This window comes from Helianthus annuus, chromosome 8 (genome assembly GCF_002127325.2).
Source record: "Helianthus annuus cultivar XRQ/B chromosome 8, HanXRQr2.0-SUNRISE, whole genome shotgun sequence".
NCBI lineage: Eukaryota > Viridiplantae > Streptophyta > Magnoliopsida > Asterales > Asteraceae > Helianthus > Helianthus annuus.
In genome coordinates this window covers 17,887,493-17,912,907 of record NC_035440.2, presented here as the reverse complement: position 1 = coordinate 17,912,907, position 25,415 = coordinate 17,887,493, and the positions used below count along the sequence as shown (strand labels likewise).

The following is a 25,415-nucleotide window of genomic DNA, read 5'->3' as shown; positions in this document are numbered from 1 at the left end:
CATTCTCCAGACGAAGTGTGTACAATCCAGACTACCCAACATACCAGGTAGGTGATGCCTCTCCTCATGAGCCTGATACAATAGCGCGACGTCGTGACTTGTTGGTCTACGTAGGAATTCACCGCCATACCTTTTACAGACCGTCTCGCAGAAATATTCAAGGCACTCACGAGAGGTCCTTTCGGACATATTTAAATACTCGTCCCCCTCGTCTGGTGGGTTACCGGTTGCAAGTTGTTTAATTGCCGAAGTAACCTTTTGCAACGGTGTAAAACTTTTCTTCATTCTCCCGTCTAAGCCTTCTTTAAACCACTCGTCATACGCTTCCACGTCACTAACAATTTTTAGGAACAAAGACTTGGACATACGAAATCTGTGACGAAAAGTATCGTCATTAAATAATCTCACCTCAGAGTATTCCCCCCACCAATCCCACCTTTCACCTATTTTTCCTACAATGGTCCCCCGTTAACAAAACTTAACGGAGTTAAACTTTTTTCCAAATTACAAACAGTTTTTTTAGGGCTTTTGATTAGAACGACGATACGAGTCCATTGTTAAACTTTTTTCCAAATTACAAACAGATTTTTTAGGGCTTTTGATTAGAACGACGCCAATGAAACGCCGCCACCTCAAGCATTGCATCCCTCATTCTCTCCAGAGATTTATTAATCCGCATATATCGGATGTGTTCTATTTTCTAGTGCTTCTAAGAAGAGGAGGATGTCTTCCCCAAATTCAACTTCATCTCTAATTTCCAGATCTGCAACTAGGTTTCACTCAAATTCCAATACTTTCAACACCACAAGCTATCAATTCCGGTAGGAATCATCTGTTTTTCATATCAGCGGCTGTTGTTCTCCTTTTCGTAGCTTATTTTTCAACTTATTAATGTGTATATATATACACACATCGTACAAATCTTATTTCACCCCTCTATCTTAGCTCTGCATCAAAACCCTAAATACATCTCTACTCAAATCTACCAGATTTCGAGGTAAATTTTGTGTTTCCGGAGTTTAATTCACTAGTTTTTAAAGAAGAAGAACGAAAGAGACATTTTTTTGGTAAATTATTGGTTTGAGTTTACTTTTCCGACCTATTAATTAATGCAAATGAAATATTAAACTGCTTGTAACCTTATTATTCATATCAATAGTTTCATCTGCTTGTAACCTTACACTATAAATTGTTTTATGTTTTAAGAATTTTAGTTTTGTGATTTAAAAGCAAAGAATAGGTCTTCATTGGCTGCTTATCTTATATTTTGTGTTATGCATATGGAAATAGTTTGTTTTTTCATGCCTTGATTGCCAGAAGCTTATGGTTAAAGTCATTTTGATGCTTTTGTTATTTGCTTCAAATTTGTTTGTTAAATGTCCAAATATGATAATACAGATAACCTGTTATTGCAGTACTTTGTTTTCATTAATAATAAATATATGTGTGTTATTCTCAAAGAATGTGATTTCGGTCATTTGTATTTCATAATATGCTTACTTTACATGTAGATTATATCCAATATATGTGTCATTTAAATGATTATCATTATGTAGGATGACAATTCTTCTCATGCTAGAAGTGATAACATTGACTGGAATACTGAAGATGAGTTTGAGATAGCGAATATATCATAACCTTTGTCATTTTCCATGAGTACCACTGCTAATGCAGCAGGAGTTACAACTGAAGTTGGGGAGGTAGTTATATAAATATAATTCCACACACTGGTCCACATGGATTGTTATTAGATTTTGTCTGTTTTTGCAAACTTGCTATTGTTTCTTTAATTTGGTGGATGTTGTCAAGTTCTTCTAGCAGTTATCCCTCCAAGATTGTTAATGACTTTCTCAAAATGGGATTTTCCGAAGCAATGGTGACTAACGTCATATTCTGTGAGTTTTCTTTACGCCTGCAACAATCAGTCTATTTGATTATGTAGTAGGCATCTTATAGTTTTTGTATTATTTAGTGCAATGTTTCTTAACTATGTACATTAGATTATGGAGCTGGTATGATGACCATACGGATGAAGTTAAATTATGTTTTTAATTAATTATTTAACTTTTAGCTAATGTTTCTTTTATTATAGAGTAAATTACAAGTTTTGTCCATTACGTTTACATCAAATTTCAAGCGCTGTCCTTTAAGCCAAAACTTGACAGGCGGTGTCCTTTACGTTTCAAAATCTTGCACGTTTTGTCCTTTAGGCCAAAACCAGTTAGATTTTTTGGTTAAATCTGGTCACCCAAGGGCATTTTAGTCTTTCTACCCTATTTATTTAATATTATTTAAAAATAAAACAAAATAATTTAAAAAAATTATTATTATTATTATATTTTAACTATATATATAGAGTAAATTACTAACCACCATCACCACCACCCTTCATCACTATCACCCTCCACCGCCACCACCAACACCACCGCCACCGCCACCATCAACCACTCCTTAAACCGCCCAACATAACAATCATGACACCCAAAAGATGAAGAACCAAGTCGGAACTATTAAGTATCATCAAAATATGAAGAACCAAATCATATAACGGAAAAGAGAGCAAACATGAACCTGAATTGCAAACAGAAATAAGCAGGCTAACCCGAGCCACCACCATCAACCATACCTTCACCCACCGTCGCACCTAACCCAACACCACAACCACCCCTATACATTTCCGGCGCCACCTCTGCCGTAGCCACCACCATCACCAAACATTCACTGCTACTTGCATCACATTCACCCCCCCCCCCCCCGATCATTCTCAACAAACCCAAATACCAAATCAAAAACCCCCAAAAATCCCTAAAAACAAAAATATCAAAAACCCTAAAAAACAATTCCGGCATCGAGTCTCCGGCCACCACCACCTACAATTGCCTATAACATCACCACCACCGCCGAACCTACCCCACCACCACAAACCACCCCTTCACCCACCGTCGCACCTAACCAACCAACAAAACCACCCCTTCACCCCCCACACCTAACCCGCCATCACAACTACCCCTAACCCACCACCACCTGCAATAGAACCACAACAACCATCAAGCACTCCACCACTGTTGTTAGAGAGATAGAGAAGAGAGTGAGAAGAGATAGAAGTTTGAGATCTGAATTGAATGAGAAATGAGGGAGTTTATATATTTTTTATTTTTAAGTTTTGTACAATTTAGTCCCTAAATAAAAGTTTTTTACAAAATAGCCCCTTGAAATGTGAAAGGACAAAAATGCCCTCATGTGCAATGCACATGACCAGATTTAACAAAAAAATCTAACTGGGTTTGGCCTAAAGGACAAAACGTGCAAGATTTTGAAACGTAAAGGACACCGCCTGTCAAGTTTTGGCCTAAAGGACAGCGCCTGAAATTTGATGTAAACATAAAGGACAAAACTTGTAATTTACTCTTTATTATATGTATCGTTTTGTCTGGAGTTGAATATGGAAGTGGAAGCTCACGAGACTGGGTTGCTAAAGATCCAAAGCTAGATGTAAGGCTAGTACCATTACTTTTTGTTGGTTTAATATATTTCATGATTAATTAATTATATACTGAACGATAATTTACATTTATAAACCATATTGATCAGATATTCGAAAATTGGAGATAACATCGTAATCAGAGAAGAAACTTTTAGTCGGTAACGAGGTACATGCAAGGAGGAAGGTGTTGTTATCAGATTCTGTTGGTCTATGTCAATCTAAGGTCAGTGATACAAATTATGTTTTTTTTATTTCATATATGTGTTTAGTTTCTAATGTATAGCTTCTACTATCTGAAAAAGAACAAAGGTCTAGAATTTTGACTAAAGTCGCGTGACTATTCAACGCGTGGAGCGAATTAGGGAGCTGTGATCATACGGATGACTAAAGTCGCGTGAACATTGAGCGCGTGGAACGAATTAGGGAGCTGGTATGATGACCATACGGTCAAATTAAATTATACTTTTTAATTAATACACTCCCATCAAGTAATGATTTTTATCGAAGGTTGATGTGCGTTAGGTGTGATATATTTTTTGATGTATATTTTAAGCCCTTTAACACTTTTTAGCCAAGTTTTAAATTTATAAAACACGATATTTACTAACACTAAACACACATATGGGCAAGTTGTCACACCCCGATTTCCACGTGTCTCACCGGTGGGCCCGGTGGGGGATTTCCGTGACGTAGTTGGCAACAATATAGTCAAACCACACAATTATATGAATGCACAGCGGAAGTATAAAGATAATTATAATTCAACCGTTGATTGTAATATCGAATGTATCACAAATAATCGAATGGTATCCACAGGGGATCAAAGTAATAAAAATATTGTTCAACAGACAAGGCATCAAAAGCTTGCGAGACACTTTAGGATGCTAAGGAGCTATAGCCAGCCGATTTCGTTTAGTACCTGCACTTAATCTTTTTGGGAAAATACGTCAGTTTACACTGGTAAATACATTCAACCGACACTTTTGTAAAATGTTTATTAAAATTGATTTGAATGCACAAGGCACAAACTCTTTTATAACTTGGGATAATTTATAATTAAATCTTGTAAAGAATTACATGTTTGCTATGCGTTCGGTCGCCCGGGTCGTGCCGGGTTAAAGTTTAATAGACACACCACATAGCATATAACACCGTGGCGGGTAACCAACGGCTATACTTTTATAGTCATAGACATAATGCCGGGTGTACGCCTACACCCGGATGTCGAGGTCGTGGCCATTTCGTAAAATGATGCCAAGGATATTCGGGACATGGTCATTAAGCCCCCAAAGGCGTTAAGCCAAAAAAACAAGTTTTAAACAGGTCACATCGATAATACCCAACAACAAATGAGTTGGGGTCAATTGCCCGACCAAGCGGTATTTTAGATACCGTAACCCAAGCCCTTAATACGGAAAATAAGTTAAAAGTATTTACCTTTGCAAGTATTGTCCTTAATTGATTAAATCATAGATATCTTTTACTGGGCTCCTATTCTGGAACGAAGGTTTTAAAATAACCTATTAGAATCCTAACGGGTCTTTATATTAGCCGTAGCCTAGACCGGTCAGTTTCAAGGGATAGATAGGGTTTAATCGCGTGAAAGGCGAAAACCGGGAATGGAATGTGACTCCGACCCAACAAGTTTGAAGGCTTGTTTTATATGGGTTTAATATTCACACTCTGGAATTTGGGGTCAAAATAATATGGTTTGACCCGTATCGGCTAATTTATGTAAACTAGTTACATAAGTCGAACCGTGCGCGCAAAAGGCGCAACGGGTAACCGTAAGAGTCCTACACTTGTTTCCTAAGTCAATATGCTTTAAAGAGGTTGTGGTATCAGTAGGATACCTTCCATAATGCCCGTAACGAGTTTAAATTGATATTATGCCCCGTAGGGGTATTTCGGTCTTTTTAAAAATTACTAAAGAGGTTTTAGAGTTCTACAGGGAATCTGAGCTTCTCGATCAGTTTATAAAGTTAAAAATACTTTATTTATTATTTAAAATCAGTAGCAACTGGAATCGGGTCAAAAGACCTTATAGAACTCGAGTTATGGCCGAAAAGGGCATATTCGGTGTTTACCGAACCGTAGCCATAACCGCAGGTTATGAGCAGGTTAAAAAAATAATTAATCTTTAAAAATCCCAAAATATTATTTTACAACAGTGAGTAAAAGGTTTGGTGTCGAAATCCGGGTTTAGATAGGCGTTATGCTAATTGCGCCGTTTATTACAAAAGTTTCCTTTAATTGCGCTATTTAGCATAACTCCTATTCTAGACCTCGGATTGACGTGAAACTTTAGGGACATGCTTAAAATTCAGTAAGCAAGGTTATGGTCCCTTCACGTGTCCGAAATACTCGTTTTATTTTGAAAATGGCGTTACGGTCAACTTTTAAGCAATTAACGGAAATGCGTAAAAGATCGGACAAACAACGAACTGGTCACAGAGGGTGATACCATCACGTGACCTGGTCCTAAGAGAGTCCTAAGGCATATCTACATTGCACTAAAACGGGTCAGAACTGAAGTCAAAGCAAAAGTCAAACTTTTGCGACATTCGGCTCCGAACCGGGTCAATATAGCAAATGGCCGGATCAAACAAGCTTAGACGTGTTAATATACTTATTATCTTGTTTTATGAGTGTTCAAACAGGTTGCATACCATCTACATTACAGATTATATGTAAAATCGCAAAATAGCTTTCTGTTGACTTTTTCTAAGCATGTTTGACTCGTTATTTGGACTAGTTAGAGTGGTGATCAGAAGGAACCCTTTTAGGGGTTTATTACCCACATAAATACCAACACATAACTACTTTTGATTCGACAATTCACTGGACCATTCGTGATTTATCACAAAGTCAATCGTTAGTTACGACGGATTGACTTTTAAGCTAAACTAAGCAAAAACAAAGCCATAGAAGGTTTGGCATACTTACAGAGGCTTAGTGCACGACTTAGGATGATAGAAGAAAGCTTTGGAGCTCCAGGAATGATCAGAAGATGTGTTTAGAGGTGTGATTCAATTGTGAACTATGCATGGCCTTTTATAGTGCAAAATGAGGCTTAGGATCATCACAACTCATCCTATAATGGAGTATGGATGATCAGCAGGTGGCCCTGGATGCTAGGGGGCAAGTAGAGGGCACCCATGCTTCATTTATTGCCTTTTTGGTCGTTCACAACTTCAAACAACAAGTATGTCCAAAGTTTCTACATCTGGGTGGTTCACGCGGCCCGCATGGGAGTTCAGGCAGCCCTGTACGCGGGTCGCCTGAATCTTCATGTCAGCACGCGTATATGCAGGAGGCTCGCGGCCCGCGTTAACTTATGTAAAACCTTTACGCGGCCCGCATTAGGTCTGATTTTCAAGATTTCTAAATCTTTTATAATCATTGCCTAAATCTTTGTAATTAATACCTTAACCTTTCGGTTTTTGAAGGGATAACTTTGCGATTTGGCCCTCGGTTAATTACAATTAAGGGCCTCGTGTCATTTACCCGTACTGTCAAGCCCCTGGTTAGTTTAATTACTATTCGGAAAGCCTTAACTTTCATTGTTGACGCTTTTAACCCCTCACGTACGAATTTGATCATAACTTTCTCGTTTTAAAACGGAACTTCGCGAAATTTATATAGTACATTATAGTGAGCGTATTTTACTGTTACAAAGCCTCGGGTTCGTCAAAGGGTCACTCAGAGGTATAATTAAACATGTTGACACAGTTAACCCCTGCAGCTTGTAATCTCTCACTTTCTTCCGCGTTTCGTTTCCGTACGATCCATGATTTATTCGTTTGAAGGTACGAGCATCGTTTAGGGTTACTATATAGTATATTTACCCTTTGTTGGCATTTATAACCCTCGAATTTACATACTTTCAAGGTTTGTCAACTTTAGTCCTTTATTTAATATCTAATGCCACGTGTAAACTAATGACACGTGTTAACACATTATTGGACACAAAATTTCGAGGTGTTACACAAGTGCACCCATCGTGAGCGTAGTATAGTGTTAGTAAGATACCGAGGTCGTCCAAGGACAAAAGAGCTTATAATACTGGTTTATCCTCAACGTCTAATCAAATCAAAAGTTAGAAAAAGGTTTTTTAAACTAGAAAAATAAAACTAACTAAAATGCTGAAAAATAAAAATAAAAACAGATAGACAAGATGAATCACTTGGATCCGACTCGTGTGTAGTGTAACCTTTGAATATTTCTGCACTTTTGCACTTTTTAAGAGATTATCTTAGTTATTGTAGTAGGCCCCTCTTTTGAAGGTGACGTTACCCTCAACCCAGTAGTTTGGGTTAGCAAGGATACAATCCTAAAGGGTTGGATTATTGAAAGATAATTAATTAAGTTATTAATGCGTAAAGTGGTAGGCCCCTCTTTTGAAGGTGACGTTACCCTCGGCTAAGTAGTCTGAGTCAGCAGGTATACAGTCCTAAGTAGCCGGGTTAAAATTTTAATAGTAGCTTACATATGAGGGGATCAAAGAGTTTGGACCCCCGCCATCCAATACCAGTGAGTATTGAAGGAGGTCCTACTAAATTTGACCCAGGTCCTTGCAGGATCTATACACTGAACAAGGCAAGACTCTTACAAAACCATTCCCTTAACCCCCGACCAGGTAGCCAACATATCTCCATATAGACCGTGGAGATATGAATGGTGAAAATCTTTTATTTTATATAGACAGTAAAATAATGTCAAGACACGAACAAATGATAAGGAAGACTCACCTTCAACATAGGAAACTAGTTATTAAAGTCATTAATACATAACCAAATAAAAAGTGCGAAAAGATTAAAAATAAAGAGTATTACACTAGACATTTGTCTTCACCAAATGATGGATCCCGAGACTACTCATATACTAAATGATGGATGATGGTAGTGGATGATGGTGTTGTGATGGTGGTGGAGGGTGGGTGAAGTGTGAGAGAGGTGGTGTGCCAAGGGATTGTTTGCAAATGAGCCAAGCACCCCTATTTATAGCCTGCACAGAAGCTCGGGCACGGCCCCGTGTCCATCCTCCTTCTCTTTCTTCATTAATTGCAGTTTGTCTGCATTAGTTGACCACGCCCCCGTATCCCTTGGGCACGACCCCGTGTGCAGAAGCGTATCTGTACTATCAAGATTTCCTAAGATTCTGCGAATCTTATAGTTGACCACGGCCCCATGTCCGTTGGGTACGCCCCCGTGGTGGCTGATAGAAGCTTCTACAACTTTGTCTTTTCTGCAGACACTTGGGCACGCCCCCGTGCTCACTGAGCACGGGGCGTGTTCAGCCTTCTGTTCTCTTGTTTTTGCTTGGGAAGATGTTGTCAGGGGGTCGGGCATGCCACGTTTGTTCCTTTTCTTGTATTTATGTTAGATTTAGCTGCCTTTTTGCTTATTTTGTTCATTTGAGATCATTTAATCCTGAAAATACAAAAGGAAGATAAAAACACACTTTTTCCAACATTAGTACTAAAAAAGGGTTAGTTTTATGCCACATTTAATGTAATTTATATGTTGCATTTTGCACACATCAAATACCCCCACACTTGAATCTTTGTTTGTCCTCAAGTAAAACTCTTTATAATGTGGCTTTTGCACTCCCAAATGGAACGGGTAGAAGAGAAGGTTTTTGGGCTTGTCATAGAGTGTTGGGATTTCCAAGATTCTTTATTAAGTTTTATTTTTATTTATTTACAATCATATTCGTCATGATTTATTTAAAACATTACATAAGATAAATTACTTATTAGGGCATAACATGCCTTTTTAAAATTCCATTTATATACAAGTTCCCATACCTCACGGGGGATCACTCAACACTCGACCGAAGATGTATTTTAGTGAATCACTCGAGAACGGCATGGAACTTGCTCCTACCATAAGCTTGCCAAGCAATCAATCCTCCTTCTTTTTAACTACACACCTTTGTAAATATCAAGAGGACTTTTGGGGTGAAGGGTTAGGCTTGGGTGAAATGTAGGTGGTTGGGTTAGTGGCATGGTTGAAAAAGTCGCTAGGCGCTCCCTAGTCGGTCGACCGGGGAGTTGAGAGTACTCGGTCTATGCGGAGAGTACTCTAGGAGTACTCGGGCATGTTAAATTATAAAGAAATTACTTTTTGGAGATTAAATATATGTCAAATACCACAAATTTACTAATATCTATAACAAAATACGTGAAAATGATATTCATTCTTTAATATGATAGGCATAGAAATTAGGTTAAATTATTATTTAAGTCAAACTAGGCCCGAGTTGACCTACTAGATCCAATTCTAGCCGAGGTTGACCGCGTTTGACCGACTCCGAGTAATTAGGCGGAGTCAAAAAAAGTCGCCTCGGCAGCCTGCCTTGTAGTGACTACTCGGGGAGTACTCGGCCTTGGAAACCTTGTTTTACAACCATGGTTAGTGGTTAGCAAAAGGGCGAAAGGCGTAAAAAGCGTCGGTTTTCGTGAGACTTCTTATTTTTGTAACTTTTTATTTTGATGAAGCACTTTTTTCAAACAAAGTTCTTTTTGATAAACTTGTTTTTTTATTTCTTTTGGCTTCATCATCATTTTTTTTTATAAGGAAGTCATAAGAAAAACTGAGCTTTGTTACTAAAATAAAGGGTTTAAAGTGAAAAAGGGTTTTGGTGGGTAAAGGGCGTTTGTTTTGGGTTAAGAAATGAAAAGGTTTAGGCTCAAAGGGGTTAACTAGGGGAATTTGGGGTAGGTGGTAAAAAAAAATAATGGTGTAGAAATAAAAAGGGTTAGTCCTAATGTCTCCATCCTTTACTTACTCGGGTTTAAGTTAGTAAGGACCGGGAATGTATCGTCGTGGCAAGTTCTAGAGTCGTAAGAACCAAGCGGCTATTCACACAAGAAACGAAAAATGAGCATTTAGTTTAAAGATGTGTATTTGTATGCTCAATAAAGGCTCAAAACTCACTTTTTATGAGAACGGATTTTTTATGTGATCAAGTATATATAATCAAATTTTAACTAGATTTGTCATGCCGTTTCATAATTTTCTTATGTTGGTTCTTTTTATCACGACGCTATCGGTTGTAAATTTGTAAAAATATAACTTTTTAGAGCTTGAAATTCCCAAGTTAAACCTAGACAAGTAAAAAAAATGAAAAATTTTTAAAAAAATTGGGGTGATTAGCGGTTCCAATAGAGTTTTGTGTAAGGCTTGTAATTAGGACTTGCAAGATTCAAAGTTTTAGCATCCCCCCACACTTAAATTACACATTGTCCTCAATGTGTCCCAAAAATAAGGTTTTAGGTTGATTGAATGTGTAAAAGAGTGTGAAAAAGCAAAAATTTATGTTATTGGGCGTCTGGACACGACCCCGTGGTGTCCGGGCACGGCCCCGTGTTCAGATCGCTAGTAACCCAAATTTGCTAAAAGAAACAGAAGTCTGGGCACGGGGGCGTGTTCAGTGAGCACGCCCCGTGTCTAGTTACCTGAACTGGGCATTTTCTGCAGATGGTTGGGCACGGGCCGTGTTGGGTGAGCACGACCCCGTGCTGAACTTGCTGTAATGAAGAAAACTTGTCGGGTGGCCCTATTTTTGTGCATGGGGTGCTGGTTCAAGTTTCCCTTGGTATCCTTCACCATCCCGAGTGTGTTTTATCCATTACAACATCATCCAAACACCAATTTAACTAAAACCATCATTCATTCAAATAGAGAGAAATTACATAATATTCCTAATAAGTAAAAATTCAAGATAAATAGGTCAAAAGAAGCACAAGAAGTTTAAACCAAGAAGTTCTAGCCTAAAGTTTATTTTATTAGCAAAATTTTCGAAAAGATAAGTCTCTCGGTTGGATGTGGCTCGAATAACTTCTTCCTCCGGATATGGGTCCCTCACAGTCGGCGAGCTATTCCTCTATCTCCCTTGGGAGAAGAAAGGGGCTCATTGGCATCGGTTTGAGGGGGTTCAACCTCCACCGGGACTTCTTGTAGATCTTCAAGAGGAGGCTCCGCTGGAATGTCATCCCATCCGGTAGGATTGTTGATTCCAAGTGCTAGGTTCCAATCCTCTTGAGGATGATTGGTTCCATGGGGGTGTCACAAGAATGTTCAACCTCTGGTGCAAGAGGTTGATTTATTGAAAACTGTTTTCCAACCCCACCGTAAGATAATTTATACGGTCTATGAGGACCTCCTCTACCGATGTCATCTCATCAAGAGCCTCACATAATGCCATCACGTAGCGTACGAGAGTTGCTTCAATTGAAGACCTTCTTTCCCTTTGACTATTTCTGGAGTGCGCAGAAGAGGTTCCACTGTTTTGGCTCGACATTCTACGAAAATAAACGGAAAAGAGTTCATTTTAATGAAACAGTAACCTCGGACACGGCCCCGTGCTCAATGAGCACGGCCCCGTGTTCACCTTTCTGCAGATTTTTGGAACAAGGAATCTTGGAGTTTTAAATTATTTTTTCAACTTTTAAAGCATTTTTGAGCTGAAATAAGTTAAAAGAATGTTGCAAAACTTATTTTTAACAAGATTCCTTGAACAAAAATCTAACAAACTTCACAATAAAGCTTGGAATCATGGTGATCTCAAGCTCTAATGGAGGTGTTGAGGTAAAAGAAATGGAGAAGAAGGTAATGGACAAGAGAGGAAAGGACAAGATGGTTGTTGAGAACCTTCTTTTAGAAAATACCTAGGATGGTATGTCTGAAGATCCCACCAAATCTATATCCCTGGAGTGGTCCAAATATGCAGGATTCTTGGCTGCATTTATAGAAAACGACAGCACGCTGCACACGGCCCCGTGTCGGCTGGACACGGCCCCGTGTGCAGGTAAGGTCCTGACACATTTTGTCCGTATTCTGACAAAAAGTCAGAAAGGAATCTTTTGGTGGACACGGGGTCGTGTTGACCTGGACACGGCCCCGTGTCTAGAGGCTGTTTATGAAGTTTCGTCTATTTCTAAGGAACTTATCCGATTGGGCGGTTCCTTACTGGATAGAACAACCCCAAAGTGCCTGAGATACCTTAATTGCTTTAGATTAAGACGAGAACGCAAGAGGTTGTCGGTGAGGGTGATTCCTATGCTAAATGTAGGTGGACAAGTCAAACCCTTTCCCGGGCTCTCATTAAAGAAGGTGTATGCCGAATCGCTCAGGTCTATGTATGCACCGAACGAAGTTGATGGAGAGTCCTTCACGTCATAATCGACACAGGGACAACAACCTTAAACTTACTAGACAAAACTCTATCATGAAGTCCCTCATTTTTATATTGACTTAATCTTCGGGCCAATGGTGAACGGGTCATTAGTTAATAGCGCTATTAGGGTTGACAAGCCTCACACCGTAACGGTCGGACGGGAATGTACTAATGGATCTGGGCACTTAGTCAATGATGATAGACATTGACGCAGGGCAAAACTTATTTTCGTCAGTTATCGATATGGTAACGGTCTAGTGGTTCACATGGGCAAGCCCCCACTGATTATGGATATGGTTTGGGAAACAAGGAATTGGTTAACTCGTGGTTTACGAAACAACTTATGGTTTTCAAACAAACTTTTAAAAACTAAACAACCAACTGTGAACTCGCTCAACTTTGTTGTTGACTCGTTGTTACATGCCTTGCAGGTCGTTAGGTATCTTTGGAGCTTGCACGAGCAGGAGGAGTCAATGTGGAGCATGTACGGTTGTGTGCCATGTTACATTTAAACTTATTGAACTTATATTTTGGTTTTATGTTTTATGCTTCCGCTATTTAACTTGAACTTGGTTAACTGGTTTTTGAACACCAATTATATTGTGTGGTTGGATTTTTTTTATTTTAAATACATTGTTCAATATGATTGGTGGCTTGATCCTGGTCAGTCACGCCTACATGCGGTGATACTCCGCTTGTGGATTTTGAGGGTGTGACACATTCCCTTAACCCCCGACCAGGTAGCCAACATATCTCCATATAGACCGTGGAGATATGAATGGTGAAAATCTTTTATTTTATATAGAAAGTAAAATAATGCCAAGACATCACGGACAAATGATAAGGAAGATTCACCTTCAACATAAGAAACTAGTTATTAAAGTCATTAATAAATAACCAAATAAAAAGTGCGAAAAGATTAAAAATAAAAAGTATTACACTAGACACTTGTCTTCACCAAGTGCTGTAAGAGACTTAGGCAAACATGGCCTTTGATTGTCAAGAACTCTTATGATCAATCTTGGATCCCGAGACTACTCACACACTCTATGATGGATAATGGATGATGGTGGTGGATGATGGTGTTGTGATGGTGGTGGTGGGTGAGTGAAGTGTGAGAGAGGTGGTGTGCCAAGGGATGGTTTGTAAATGAGCCAAGCACCCCTATTTATAGCCTGCACAGAAGCTCGGGCACGGCCCCGTGTCCATCTCCTTCTCTTTCTTCATTAATTGCAGTTTGTCTGCATTAGTTGACCACGCCCTCGTGTCCGCTAGGCATGACTCCAGTGCAGAAGCGTATCTGTACTATCAAGATTTCCTCAGATTCTGCGAATCTTAAAGTTGACCACGGCCACGTGTCCGCTGGGCACGCCCCCGTGATGGGTGATAGAAGCTTCTACAACTTTGTCTTTTCTACAGACACTTGGGCATGCCCTCGTGCTCACTGAGCACGAGGCATGTTCAGCCTTTTGTTCTCTTGTTTTTGCTTGGGAAGATGCTGTCGGGGGGGGGGGGGGTCGGGCATGCCACGTTTGTTCCTTTTCTTGTATTTATGTTAAATTTAGCTGCCTTTTTGCTTCTTTTGTTCATTTGAGCTCATTTAATCCTGAAAATACAAAAGGAAGACAAAAACACACTTTTTCCAACATTAGTACTAAAAAAGGGTTAGTTTTATGCCACATTTGATGTAATTTATATTTTTCATTTTGCACACATCAAAGGTTCATCTTCGATAAGTCTTTATGCAATAAATTCATACTTACGCAAATTATTTAACTTTTAGCTGATGTTTCTTTTATTATATGTATAATGTTTAGAATTTTGACTAAAGTCACTTGACCATTAAGCGCGTTGAGTGAATTAGGGAGTATAAGTGATTAACTATTCAATATTCAGTGCATTGTTTCTTAACTTTGTACATTAGACAAGATAGTTACTTTATTTAACAGCTTAGAGAAGGTTTAAAGGAAAGAGTGTACGTTGAAAATCTTACAAAGTGTAATGTGGAAACCATTGAAGAAGTCATCAAGCTTTTGTTACAGGTGTATCAATATAATCAAACTTTATACTTCGCTACAATTTTATTATGATTAGCTGGACGGTTGTATGTTTATCGACTATCAAATTATTCAACCTCTACAGGGTGCTACAAATAGGAAAGTTGTAGGAACAGATATGAACAGTAAAAGTAGCCGATCACATAGCGATGAGGTATGATTTTTGTTTTTTGTTTACAGTTAATTGATGATGTTCTATATTTTGACCTAGAGTTTAAGTTTTGTTTTATCTTTGAGTTGGACAGGGTGCTTAGTGTTTGTTTCACTTAATCTGTTGATAGTTAGTTGCATGTTATGTCTGTAGGTTATTTTTTTTACTGTAGTTATACTTATTTAAAGTGATTATGAAGAAACAAGTGTTGATAATTTTTATTAACACTCAAATTTAAGAATACATCGATATGGATATTGATTTTATTAAATATAAAGAAAGGTTAAACACTCAAATTTAAGAATATGCATAAAATAGTACACGCTACACTTAACACTTCCTAGGATTTCGACGACTCTCGCCTTCTTCCACGCAATTTCATTCTTTCTTTTGTTTTGCAGATCGGCTAGCATGTCGCAGATCTTCTGATCCTGTTTTAGAATTTGTGTGATAAATTCTCCTGCGTTGTTCTTGAAGTCTGATGGAGTAGAGTGGAGGACTTCATCAAGAAATCCGATGTTGCTCCAGATTTTTGCCTGTAATCATTTTCACTGATGATGCCGACTTTTCTGTTTACTTCTTCATCCGCTCTCTTTTCTTCAAGCGACCATCTAGAGAATTGTGTTTTAACAGCGTTGGTGTCTGCCTAGTGGTAGAAGCTTCTATTTGCCATCTAGAGTATTGTTGGTGTTGTTGGTTTTGGTTTGTTTTTTGACTAACAGTTTTTTAAAAGTGAATTGCTAATGTTTTCAATCAAACTAATCATCAGCCTTTTATAGTGTTTAAAATGGGTGTTGTTGTAAATGAAGAGGTTATTCGTAATTATGATAACCTTTTTTGTTTGAAGGTTTAAATTTTGTCCTTTAGGTGTCTTGATATTTAATTTTATTAGTTTTCCCATGAAAACTTATTTTTGAAAGGTTTTGCATTAAATGTACACGTTTTTCCCTCTTAGATTATTAAATGTACATGGAATTTAAATATAGATTTTTATTTAGTGCTTGCATTTAATTCTGACTTTTGGGCTGTTAGATATTTCACTGTATAATATTATTGCCAATTCACCTGTTTTTCATCATGTTTTACTACCAAGATACCTTTCTTTCACATCAATTGAGTAACAACATAAAATGATGACGTACACTTCTGCACAGACTGATGATTTAAAGCAACGCTTTATCAAGCAAGTTGAAGAGCAAGTCTATACGGATAGGGCTACTCTTCAAGAGCTGAAGAGATGTTTTGATGGACTGCACCTTGGTCTACTCACGAGAGACCAGGTTTACACTCACCTCATGGAGATACCGACGACTTCCATTCATGACCTATGTGTCGCCAGTAATATAGAGTGTGGTGATAGAGACCTCGAGTTCATGGCAATGCTTAAGGATATACATCGAAAGGTTTAGCACTCAATGGAGTTAAAGCTAAAATTTCTTAATTCTTGTTGTTAGATTTTTAAATTTCTTATTGTTACTATTAGATTTGAAAGTTTCTTAGTTCAATACTTGATGTAATTGTTACTGTTTGAATGCCATAAATTTTACTCATATTAATCTTTCTTGTCACATTTTACTTTTACTTATTTTACCAAGATTAAGTATTATTATATTGATATATATAGAATCTGAGGATTGCAGATCGATATTGATGTTGATGTTAAATTGTGAATGAACTTGCTTTAGTTTATGTAGGATTGCATCGAGACACTAAGCCTCGTTAGACGAATCCTCCCTTCATCGTTCTTCTTCCCTTCATTGCTCTTCAGGATCAACATTCAAATCCAAACAATTCAATAATCAGATACTCAAATCTATTTAGAAAATACAGATTTCGATTCATGAAAGTGAGTAAAAATGGCAGAGCTTGAAGTAAAAATGTAGGTGGGCTTCAATGGTCTTGCTATAAACTTGGTCTCCATTCTACCTGTTGCGAATTGCAGGGATTCGTTTCAATTCGTTTAGAAAACAAAGGGGGAAGAAATGAATGCTGCATTTGTAGGGATTTCAAACCAGCAGATGTGGTGGCGAAATAATTGTATGAAGATTTTAGGGCTTCCACCCTGTTCATCCGATAAAGAAGTTGCTGACAGTCGAAACAAAGGTTTGTTCTATTTTGTTATGAAGTGAAGAATAAGTAATATTCTAATGAAGTTTTGATAGCTTATGTACGAACCATGGTTTTTAAATCTTTCAGGTACACTTCATTTTCTGAATTATTACCACTTCTTGCAGTTGGCACAACTCCATTGTTGAAGGTTGAAAATATTTGTCAAGAAATATTTACGAGCAGACTTGCGATTAGTAATTCCATTACATTTTTGTTGGTGCATCCATCTGTCGACTTCGTCTTGTATCGAGTCTTGTATTGAAATAGGTAGATTAGGGCTCGGGAATCAAGAATATGACATTGTGAGTGGTTCCGCTTGAAATGGCCTTATAACATTTCAAGCGAAATCTAATCAATTGTGATTCCGCCCGTAATGTAATATGTCTGATTCCGCTCAAAGTGTGATGTTGATTTCGCTTGAAACATGTTCAAGCGAAATCACCTCATCTATAAATAGGTGTCTGTGGAGCGAAATCAGCAGTGAAGTCTTCCGGTTTGCAATGAATTGCTGCCGAAGTGTCGTCATGATTGTAAAAGGCTTTTATATCAATAAAATCGACAAGTTAAAGTGAATACAGCTGAAATAACATCAATACACTTGTTTCTACCGCTTGTATTGGTGAATTACTCTTCTGATCGACTCGTTCGGGTCTGAAAACGATCCTACAAGTGGTATCAGAGCTCAGGAGGAAGAGTTCTTGCCATTTCAGCTGTTTTTTCTGTTTTCTACACCTTCTTCTTCAAAATTTTTCCACGGTAAAATTGGCTCAAATTTTTACTCATCACTCGCAATCATGTTTTAACTAATCCTTGAAAGTTTCAGAAGTAAAACCGATCTAAAAATTGATATTTTTGCTATTTCGCTTGACATCTGGTTCGAAATGATGACGTCACAGTGATTCCGCTCAGAATTTGCCTTGGTTCCGCTTGAAAATATCATTCCGCTTGAGTGATTTCGCTTAAAACAGAGGTTCCGCTTAAGATTTTGGTTGTTTCCGCTTGAATTATTCGATTACGCTTCAGTGGGATATTACGCTTGAAAGATTATTGCTATTCCGCTTCAACGTGCCTATTTCGCTTGAACGAGTGTTGTTTTTTATTCCGCTTCAAAGTACCTATCTCGCTTGAAAGTGCATTGTTGTTTGATTTCGCTTGAAAGGAGGGTTTCGCTTGGATTTGAAAATTGTGAATTTTTGAATATTGAATCATGGAGAACGAGTTTTATAATGCCTTTGCTGGTCCAATGAACATTACTCAGAGTGCATTGCTTGAAAATGAAACAGGGACATCACAAAAACCACATAAGCTTTTGGATATTGATGATTATAACGGTTGGTCCGAACGTTTTGGCAATTGGGTTGAAGCTTATCACTTGGATGCATGGGAACATACTGAAGTTCCATATGAAAGGCCAACAAAGAATGGTAATCAGTTAACACCAATCAGAGAAATGAGTGCTGATGAGAAAAAGAAGTATAGAGATGAGAAATTGATGGTGAGTCTGTTATAGCAAGCAATTAAAGAGGACATTTTGGTTTTGCTTCAACATGATGGAAGTGCTTATTCGATCTGGAATGAATTGGAAGCAAAATTTCTGGGAAGTGATGATATGCTCAAGAACAAGATGTCACCCATGAAGAAAGAATTTGATCTATTTCGTGGTTTGAAATCGGAAAACACCAAGCAGATTATTGAAAGATATTCTAACTTGGTGAGAAATATGACGAAATTGGGCATCAAAAAGGATACAAATGAGCTGATTGAGAAACTTGCAGATGCGTTACCACATGATATTTGGGGAACGTATCTGATGATGTTGAGAAACAACAGAAAAGAATATAAAAAGTTAACACTGGGTGAGTTTATTAAACATCTTGAAGCTCAAGAGATGGAGCAAAGGAAGATTGCCAGGATGAAGAACTATGATGGAGAACAAGACATTGGCTTGTATTTTAAAAGTGGTGTTAGTGAAAAGACAAATTTCTCTCCAAAAATTGAAACTGCTTTTAATGCAAAAGGTTCTTCTGAAAGTTCATCTCAGGGATCAAGCAGCACAACAGGATTTTCTTCATTTCCAACATATGATCCACAGTTTTCTACAACAAAGAGTGGCAAAGTTCTTCAATGCAACATTGCTTTAAAACTTGAAAATGATCAGAATTATAATGAGGAAGTTGCTAAAAGTCACATGTCTTTGGTGGTGACAGTGCTTGAATCCTATGGAGGCTTAGTTGCAGGGAGGATCGGGAATCCAATGCTCACGAAGGAGGATTACGATCAAATTGATGCTGAGGAAATGGAATTGATGGATATAAAATGGTGCATGGCTAGTGTGTTGAGACGGGCTGAAAAGTTTAAACAAATTACAGGCAGAGATGATTTTTGCGAGGCACATGTTTCAACTTTAGGTTTTGATAAGTCTAAAGTTACTTGTTTTCGTTGCAGGGAAAAGGGGCATTTCAAGTGAGAGTGCACAAATCGCGAAGCGAGTGGAGCTCAAAATCCTTTCGGAAACAACGATTACTACAAAAAGGCGATTTATCATCAAGTTTCACAACAGCCATATCAGCAACAACAGGCACAAACTGCACATGGTAGAAAAGAAATTGAAGACTCAAAGAGAGCATGTCTGGTTAATCAGGGCAAAGATAGTGATTTTAGTTGGGATAAATATATTGCAAAGGATAGTAAAGTATGCTTGGTAGATCAAGAAGATGAAAAATTGCCAGAAGGTTTCAGTTAGGACAATTATTTCCCAGACAAAGAATTCATGGCCACAGAGATGTTGAATGCAAAAGCTTTTGTTGCTAATGCTTCTGATATATATTGGGCAGAAAAATACATAAAAATTAGGGAAGCTGAAGAGGAGAAATGGAAAAGAATTGAAGAAGAGGGAGAAGAAGAAGAAAGGAGATAAGCTAAAGCTGAGAAAAAGAAAAGAACAAAAGAAGTTCCAGTGAGAATAGTCAAGGAAGTTCTAGAGTTTGAAATCAAAGCTGATACTGAAGCAGTCAAAGTTTCTGAGAAGTGCATGAATTGTGATTCTTTGATCAAGCAAAACAATGACCTGATACACAACATAAAAAGGTTGAAAGAATCATATGATACCTTGAACAGAGAAATGAACAAGTACAACGAGTCAAGTAGTGAACAAGCTGTAGCAATGAATACACTCAAAGGAGCATACATGGGACAGCTTGACAATGTCAACTACTACACAGAAAAGTGTTATGAGCTTGAATTGAAGTTGGCAACACAAAGAATCGAAACTGAAAGAGTTAACAATTTATTGAAAAATTACTCATGTTCTACTTTTGTTGTTACAAAAGATTTACCCTATTGTGGAAAGAATGAAGACTTTTGAAGAAGAAGAGACTTCGGAAGAAAAGAAGTCCAAGAAAAAAAAAAGATGATGAAGTGAAAATTTCTGGTAAGAAACCAAGTGTTGTCAACAATAGATGTCCGCCCTCGGTCGAAAATGGATATTCTCCTCGAAATCCAAATTCTGAAAGAGTCAAAAAGGCAACAAACTTACAGTGGGAGTCTAGCTCGTCGGATAATTTGCCAGAAAATATTGATGTTACGTTCACATCGTCTGACACTGATCATGAGTCCAAAATGATAAAAAGTGTGGTCGATCAGGTGTTGGATAGAGATGACATTGAGGAGTCAAAAACGGAGTCCAAATCCGAGTCAAAGTCTGAGTCCGACACATCAAAATCAACAATCAAAAAGGAGAAACGGGTTTATGATAAAGAATTTTTGTTATCAAAATCTAATTTGAATGACGAACCGATCAAAGTAGCATATACTTTGAAAGATTCTGACAAATTATATTCTGATGAGATTTTTCCAATAAGAAGTGTTAAAATTGAAATGATTCAAAAGATTTTCAAAATCACATAAATTAATATTTCTGAAATAAAAGATTTAAATCTTTCTGGAAAACCTAAACAATACACTTCAAGAGATCAACAAAGAATTAACAAGAAAATGGGTTACAATTGTGGTTATAGTTTTCAAAGAAACCAAACCATAATGGTAATTTCAAAAAGAAAGGTCTTGGTTTTAATCAACCGAAAAATTATAAAAATGAAAAAGTTCATAAACCAAAAAATGTGTTTGTTTCAGGAAAATCATCAGAGACTGAGAAAGAGCAAGCATTCAGAAATTAGACAAACAAAGAATTCCTTGCAAAGAAGCAAGAGGATATGAAGAAAAGTGTTGATCAGAAAAAGACGGAGACAAGAACCTGTTTCAACTGCAAAATAGTTGGCCACATTGCCAGGAATTGTCCAAAGGCAATCAACAAACAACAGGAAGTCTCTGGTAAATTGAAAGAAAAAATTGTTGATAAAACTGAACTACCAACCAGAAAATTTACAGGCGAAAATTCAACTTTTGAGGTTGGTGAATGTTCAAAAAATGTGGTGAAAAGAAAAGAAAATCTGAAAAAACAAAAATGGGTGGTTAAAGGTTCACGAAAAAATTCGGGTGATGAATCTGATTCCACAAAATCAGAGGAGCCACGTATTCAAGAAAAAGTTGAGAAATCGGTCCCAATTGTGAATGATGTAAACTTTCCACCTCTGAAGGCTGAAAACTTTAAGAAGAAAGTTGGGAAAGTTGAAATTTCAAATCAATTTTATTCTGAAAAGAATAAGTTTGATGTTGAAAAGGCTTTCAACGGAAGTGTGAAACACATTTTTGGCAAAATGATCAATGGTAAAGCCAAAAGTGTGAAAGAATTTTATGCATCAAAAACGAAAGTTCACAATTCTGTTGAAAGTAACAATGTAGAAGAGGATGTTTCACCCAAGGATGGTCAGGCTTGGGTGGATATATTTTTCAAAGAGTAAAAACTTGACTTGCTGGAGCTCCCAAGTTGGTAATCGTAGAGCATGAATCGGCATCTTTCTTGAAAAATGTTTTGTTTGAAAAATCTAAAATTTTGGCAACTGCTGGAATTGCCGGAACTCCCAGGTTGGTAAGTGTGGAGTAGGAATCGGCATCTTGAGAATTCAACCAACAAGTGGTACTTGGTTGGAAAATATTGTTGCAAGTGATTGGTTTTTGATCTTACAAATGGTTAATCAAGGTCATTAATTTGAACTTGAGTTAACTATCATTAAAAAATTGGTAAAACAATGTGATGATTTGATCCCCATTCCTTACAAGTGGTAAAATCAACAAAACTTATTTTCTGGAAAAACCATTTTGATTAAAACAATAAAACTTTTATTATTACCTATCTCTACTTCTAAGGGCACAGGTAATTTAGTTAGAACAAATGAAGGATGTCGAATAAATCCATATGAAACAAAGGATTTATTCGCACCCGTATCAAATAACACATGTGCAGGAATCGAGTTTACAGTAAATATACCTGAGACCACGTCAGGTTCAATCTTTGCTTCAGCGGCTGTTAGTTGAAAAGACCTTGCCTTGGCTTTAGGGGCTTCACCCTTCGATTCCGGCCCATCCTTCTTTTCAACCAATTCCGGGCATTCAGACTTCTTATGACCCGTTCGATAACAATTATAACAAACCGTCACCTTCTCTGGGCACGATATGGCTATATGTCCCGTTTTCTTGCATATAGGACAAGGCTTATCCTTGTAACGACATTCGCCTCTATGGCCCTTCCCGCAAATTTTGCAACTCGGTGACCCGCCTTTCGTATCAGATTTCCTTGAGCTCTCACTTGTTCGTGCCTTTTTAGTAGGGCTGGGATTTACATCATGTGCTCTCCGTTCACCCCTTTCGATACTCTTTTTCAGCTCAATTTCCCTTTCCCGAGCAGCATTTATAATCTCGGTAAGGGTCTCGTATTTGGAAGGGGTGATAAACTCCCTATACTCGGCACTCAACATGTTATGATAGTAATATATCTTTTGTTCTTCATTTGTCACTAGATCGTCACAAAACTTCATTTTGTCCATAAACGTTGCCGTGATCTTGTCTATGGTCTCGTTTTTGTGCCTGAGCTGCATGAATTCTTCCTTGATTTTATTCATAACCGCTTTAGGGCTATGATGCTTCAGAAATGGCGTCTTGAATTCATCCCAAGTCATGACCTTAACAGCTTCAATACCGATCTCTCTCTTCTTGTTATCCCACCAGTCTTTTGCCTGATTTCTTAGTTGACCCGTACCATAGGCTACATAGTCATCTACATCACAATGGGTCCTCTCGAACACCCCTTCGATATCACTTAGCCATCTTTGGCACACTATCGGGTCAACCTCCCCATTGTATATTGGTGGTTTACAGGCCATGAATTCCTTGTATGAACAAGGTTTCCGTCCTCCATGTTTTTCCTTTTCAAGTTTTGAATCATCTTCTAATTTCTTGATTCTATCTTCTACCATTGATAGAACTGTGTTTTGAATTCTATCAATGAAGCTTGTCAGACTGTTTTCGATTGCCTTTCCAACCTCTTCGGCAATCACTTCTCTCACTTGTTCGGTGACTCTTGGCACCGCATCATCATTACCTTTATCAGCCATCTCTATTTCTGAAATGTTTACACAATTTGTTAAAACATTCCATTTATAACACATGATGTTCTTGTTTGATTCAATCAAGTTCATAACTTGATTTAATTGCTCTTGCTTTATTTCAATCAAGTCCACGACTTGATTTGATCGTTCTTGCTTTTGATTCAATCAAGTTCATAACTTGATTTGATCGTTCTTGCTTTTGATTCAATCAAGTTCATAACTTGATTTGATCGTTCTTGCTTTTGATTTCTTGTATTTAAATGGGCTTACTTGCTCTTTTCATGTATATTTGTTCATTTCTCATTCTTTACATAATATAAAATTCATTAACAGAAATTAGTTCTTACCGGATGGTCGATCAAGCTTAAACCGAACACTTATTGACAACCTGTGGCTCTGATTACCAACTTGTTACACCCTTATAATTATACTAGAATTAATAGCTAATTTATACCAAAAGATAATAATTCAACATAAGTTTCAAAAAATGTTACACTTCTTAGTCTACAAAGGACTAAGATAGAACGTACTAAGTGTGTTTAAGAAATTGTTTACAACCCAAGAACAACAATTTAACAAGTTCAAACATAGCGGAAGCTTCGAAGGGGAGTGTTCGGTTCATCATCAAGTCGCTTGATCGCCATCCCAGTGACCACCTAATTACCTATGAATCAACAAATAAGTCATTAGCTATGACGTTTATGGATGATAAGATTTCAAGGTTTAACTTCACTTTGAAACAACAAAAGTATAAAAGTTTTCCAGGCTCCACCGTAATTTACGGTGCCACCGTAAATTACGGTGAGTGCTGGGAATTCTTGGATCCACCGTAACACAGTAGAAAACCACCGTAAATCATTGGTCTCTACCGTAATTTACGGTGACACCGTAAATTACGGTAGCACCTGGGAATCCATGTTTTTGTTTGTTTGAGCTATCCAACCAAAATCCCAACTCTCGGGTTTCAACATTCTGCATCATCAATGTAGTAAAAATCTGATATTTCTAGTACGTCATAATATAACCACTACATACATCAATTTATCATGTTTGGAATGTACATCATGTTTTACTTGATTATTTGACCCGTTTGGCTTGTCTACGGAATTCCTTCCTTTATGACAACTACCAACGAGTTTAATTCGTTATTCAAACAAGTATTCAATACAACAATGCCTTCGCTTCAATTCAAAATAACTAGTAACTTTGATAATCAACTACAATGATCTAATTTCACATAATGTAACGGGTCATGTTACATACCTTGGCGCACGCCCTTCAAACGAGAATCACCACCGGCTTGTCCGCTCGACGTCCCGGTATCTTGTCCTATAGAGTTCATTTACAAAACATGTTTAGAACCCTCTTAGACATCATTTCGCATAATATACCGAAACATCTTAATTAAGCGTTAAAGCTTCAAATTTCTATTTGTCAGCCTTCTTTGAGGCATTTCTACAAAAATCAAGAGGGCAGAATTTCTATATTATTCATATTCATGTTTATGGATTGCTTAGTAGTTAACTTAACTTCAATTAAGCCATCATATATCATGTAAACATCACATCTTTTCTGGAACTATCTTCTAAGGTCGAATTTTACTAGTATAACCACTAAGAACCCTAGAATTCATCATCATCTTGTAAAACCCACAACCCACCTTCAAGGTGTTCATGGAGTTTTCTGAATTTGGCCATGATTTCACATGTAATTGGTTGAGTCTAACCTCTAAGCACCAAATAGATTCTAAACTAACCAAATAACACTCATGCAACATCAATTTTCCAGATTTCACAACATCATGAGAAATTCAAGCAAAGAATTAACACAAGTTTTTACATACCTTGGAATCCTCTCGTGATGAGGATCACTAATCTATGTTTAGATTTCGTTTTTGATCAGATTTGAGCTTTCAATTTGATGTTTTT

At 37.5% G+C, this 25,415-nt stretch overlaps 1 long non-coding RNA gene across 3 annotated transcripts; it reads left to right on the top strand.

Annotated features, from left to right (window-relative positions):
* The first annotated feature begins 630 nt into the window (after window positions 1–630).
* On the top strand, window positions 631–13,236 carry LOC110870884. Of its 3 annotated transcripts, XR_004864779.1 has the most exons (6): window positions 631–997; window positions 1,557–1,895; window positions 3,437–3,492; window positions 3,592–3,707; window positions 3,787–3,914; window positions 13,099–13,236. It is a non-coding gene; the product is annotated as an uncharacterized LOC110870884 (long non-coding RNA). The 3 variants fall into 3 exon arrangements; XR_002553323.2 differs by lacking the exon at window positions 13,099–13,236 and having other exon boundaries at window positions 632–997; window positions 3,787–4,051; XR_004864778.1 differs by lacking the exon at window positions 13,099–13,236 and having other exon boundaries at window positions 633–821; window positions 3,787–4,051.
* Window positions 13,237–25,415: the final 12,179 nt, after the last annotated feature.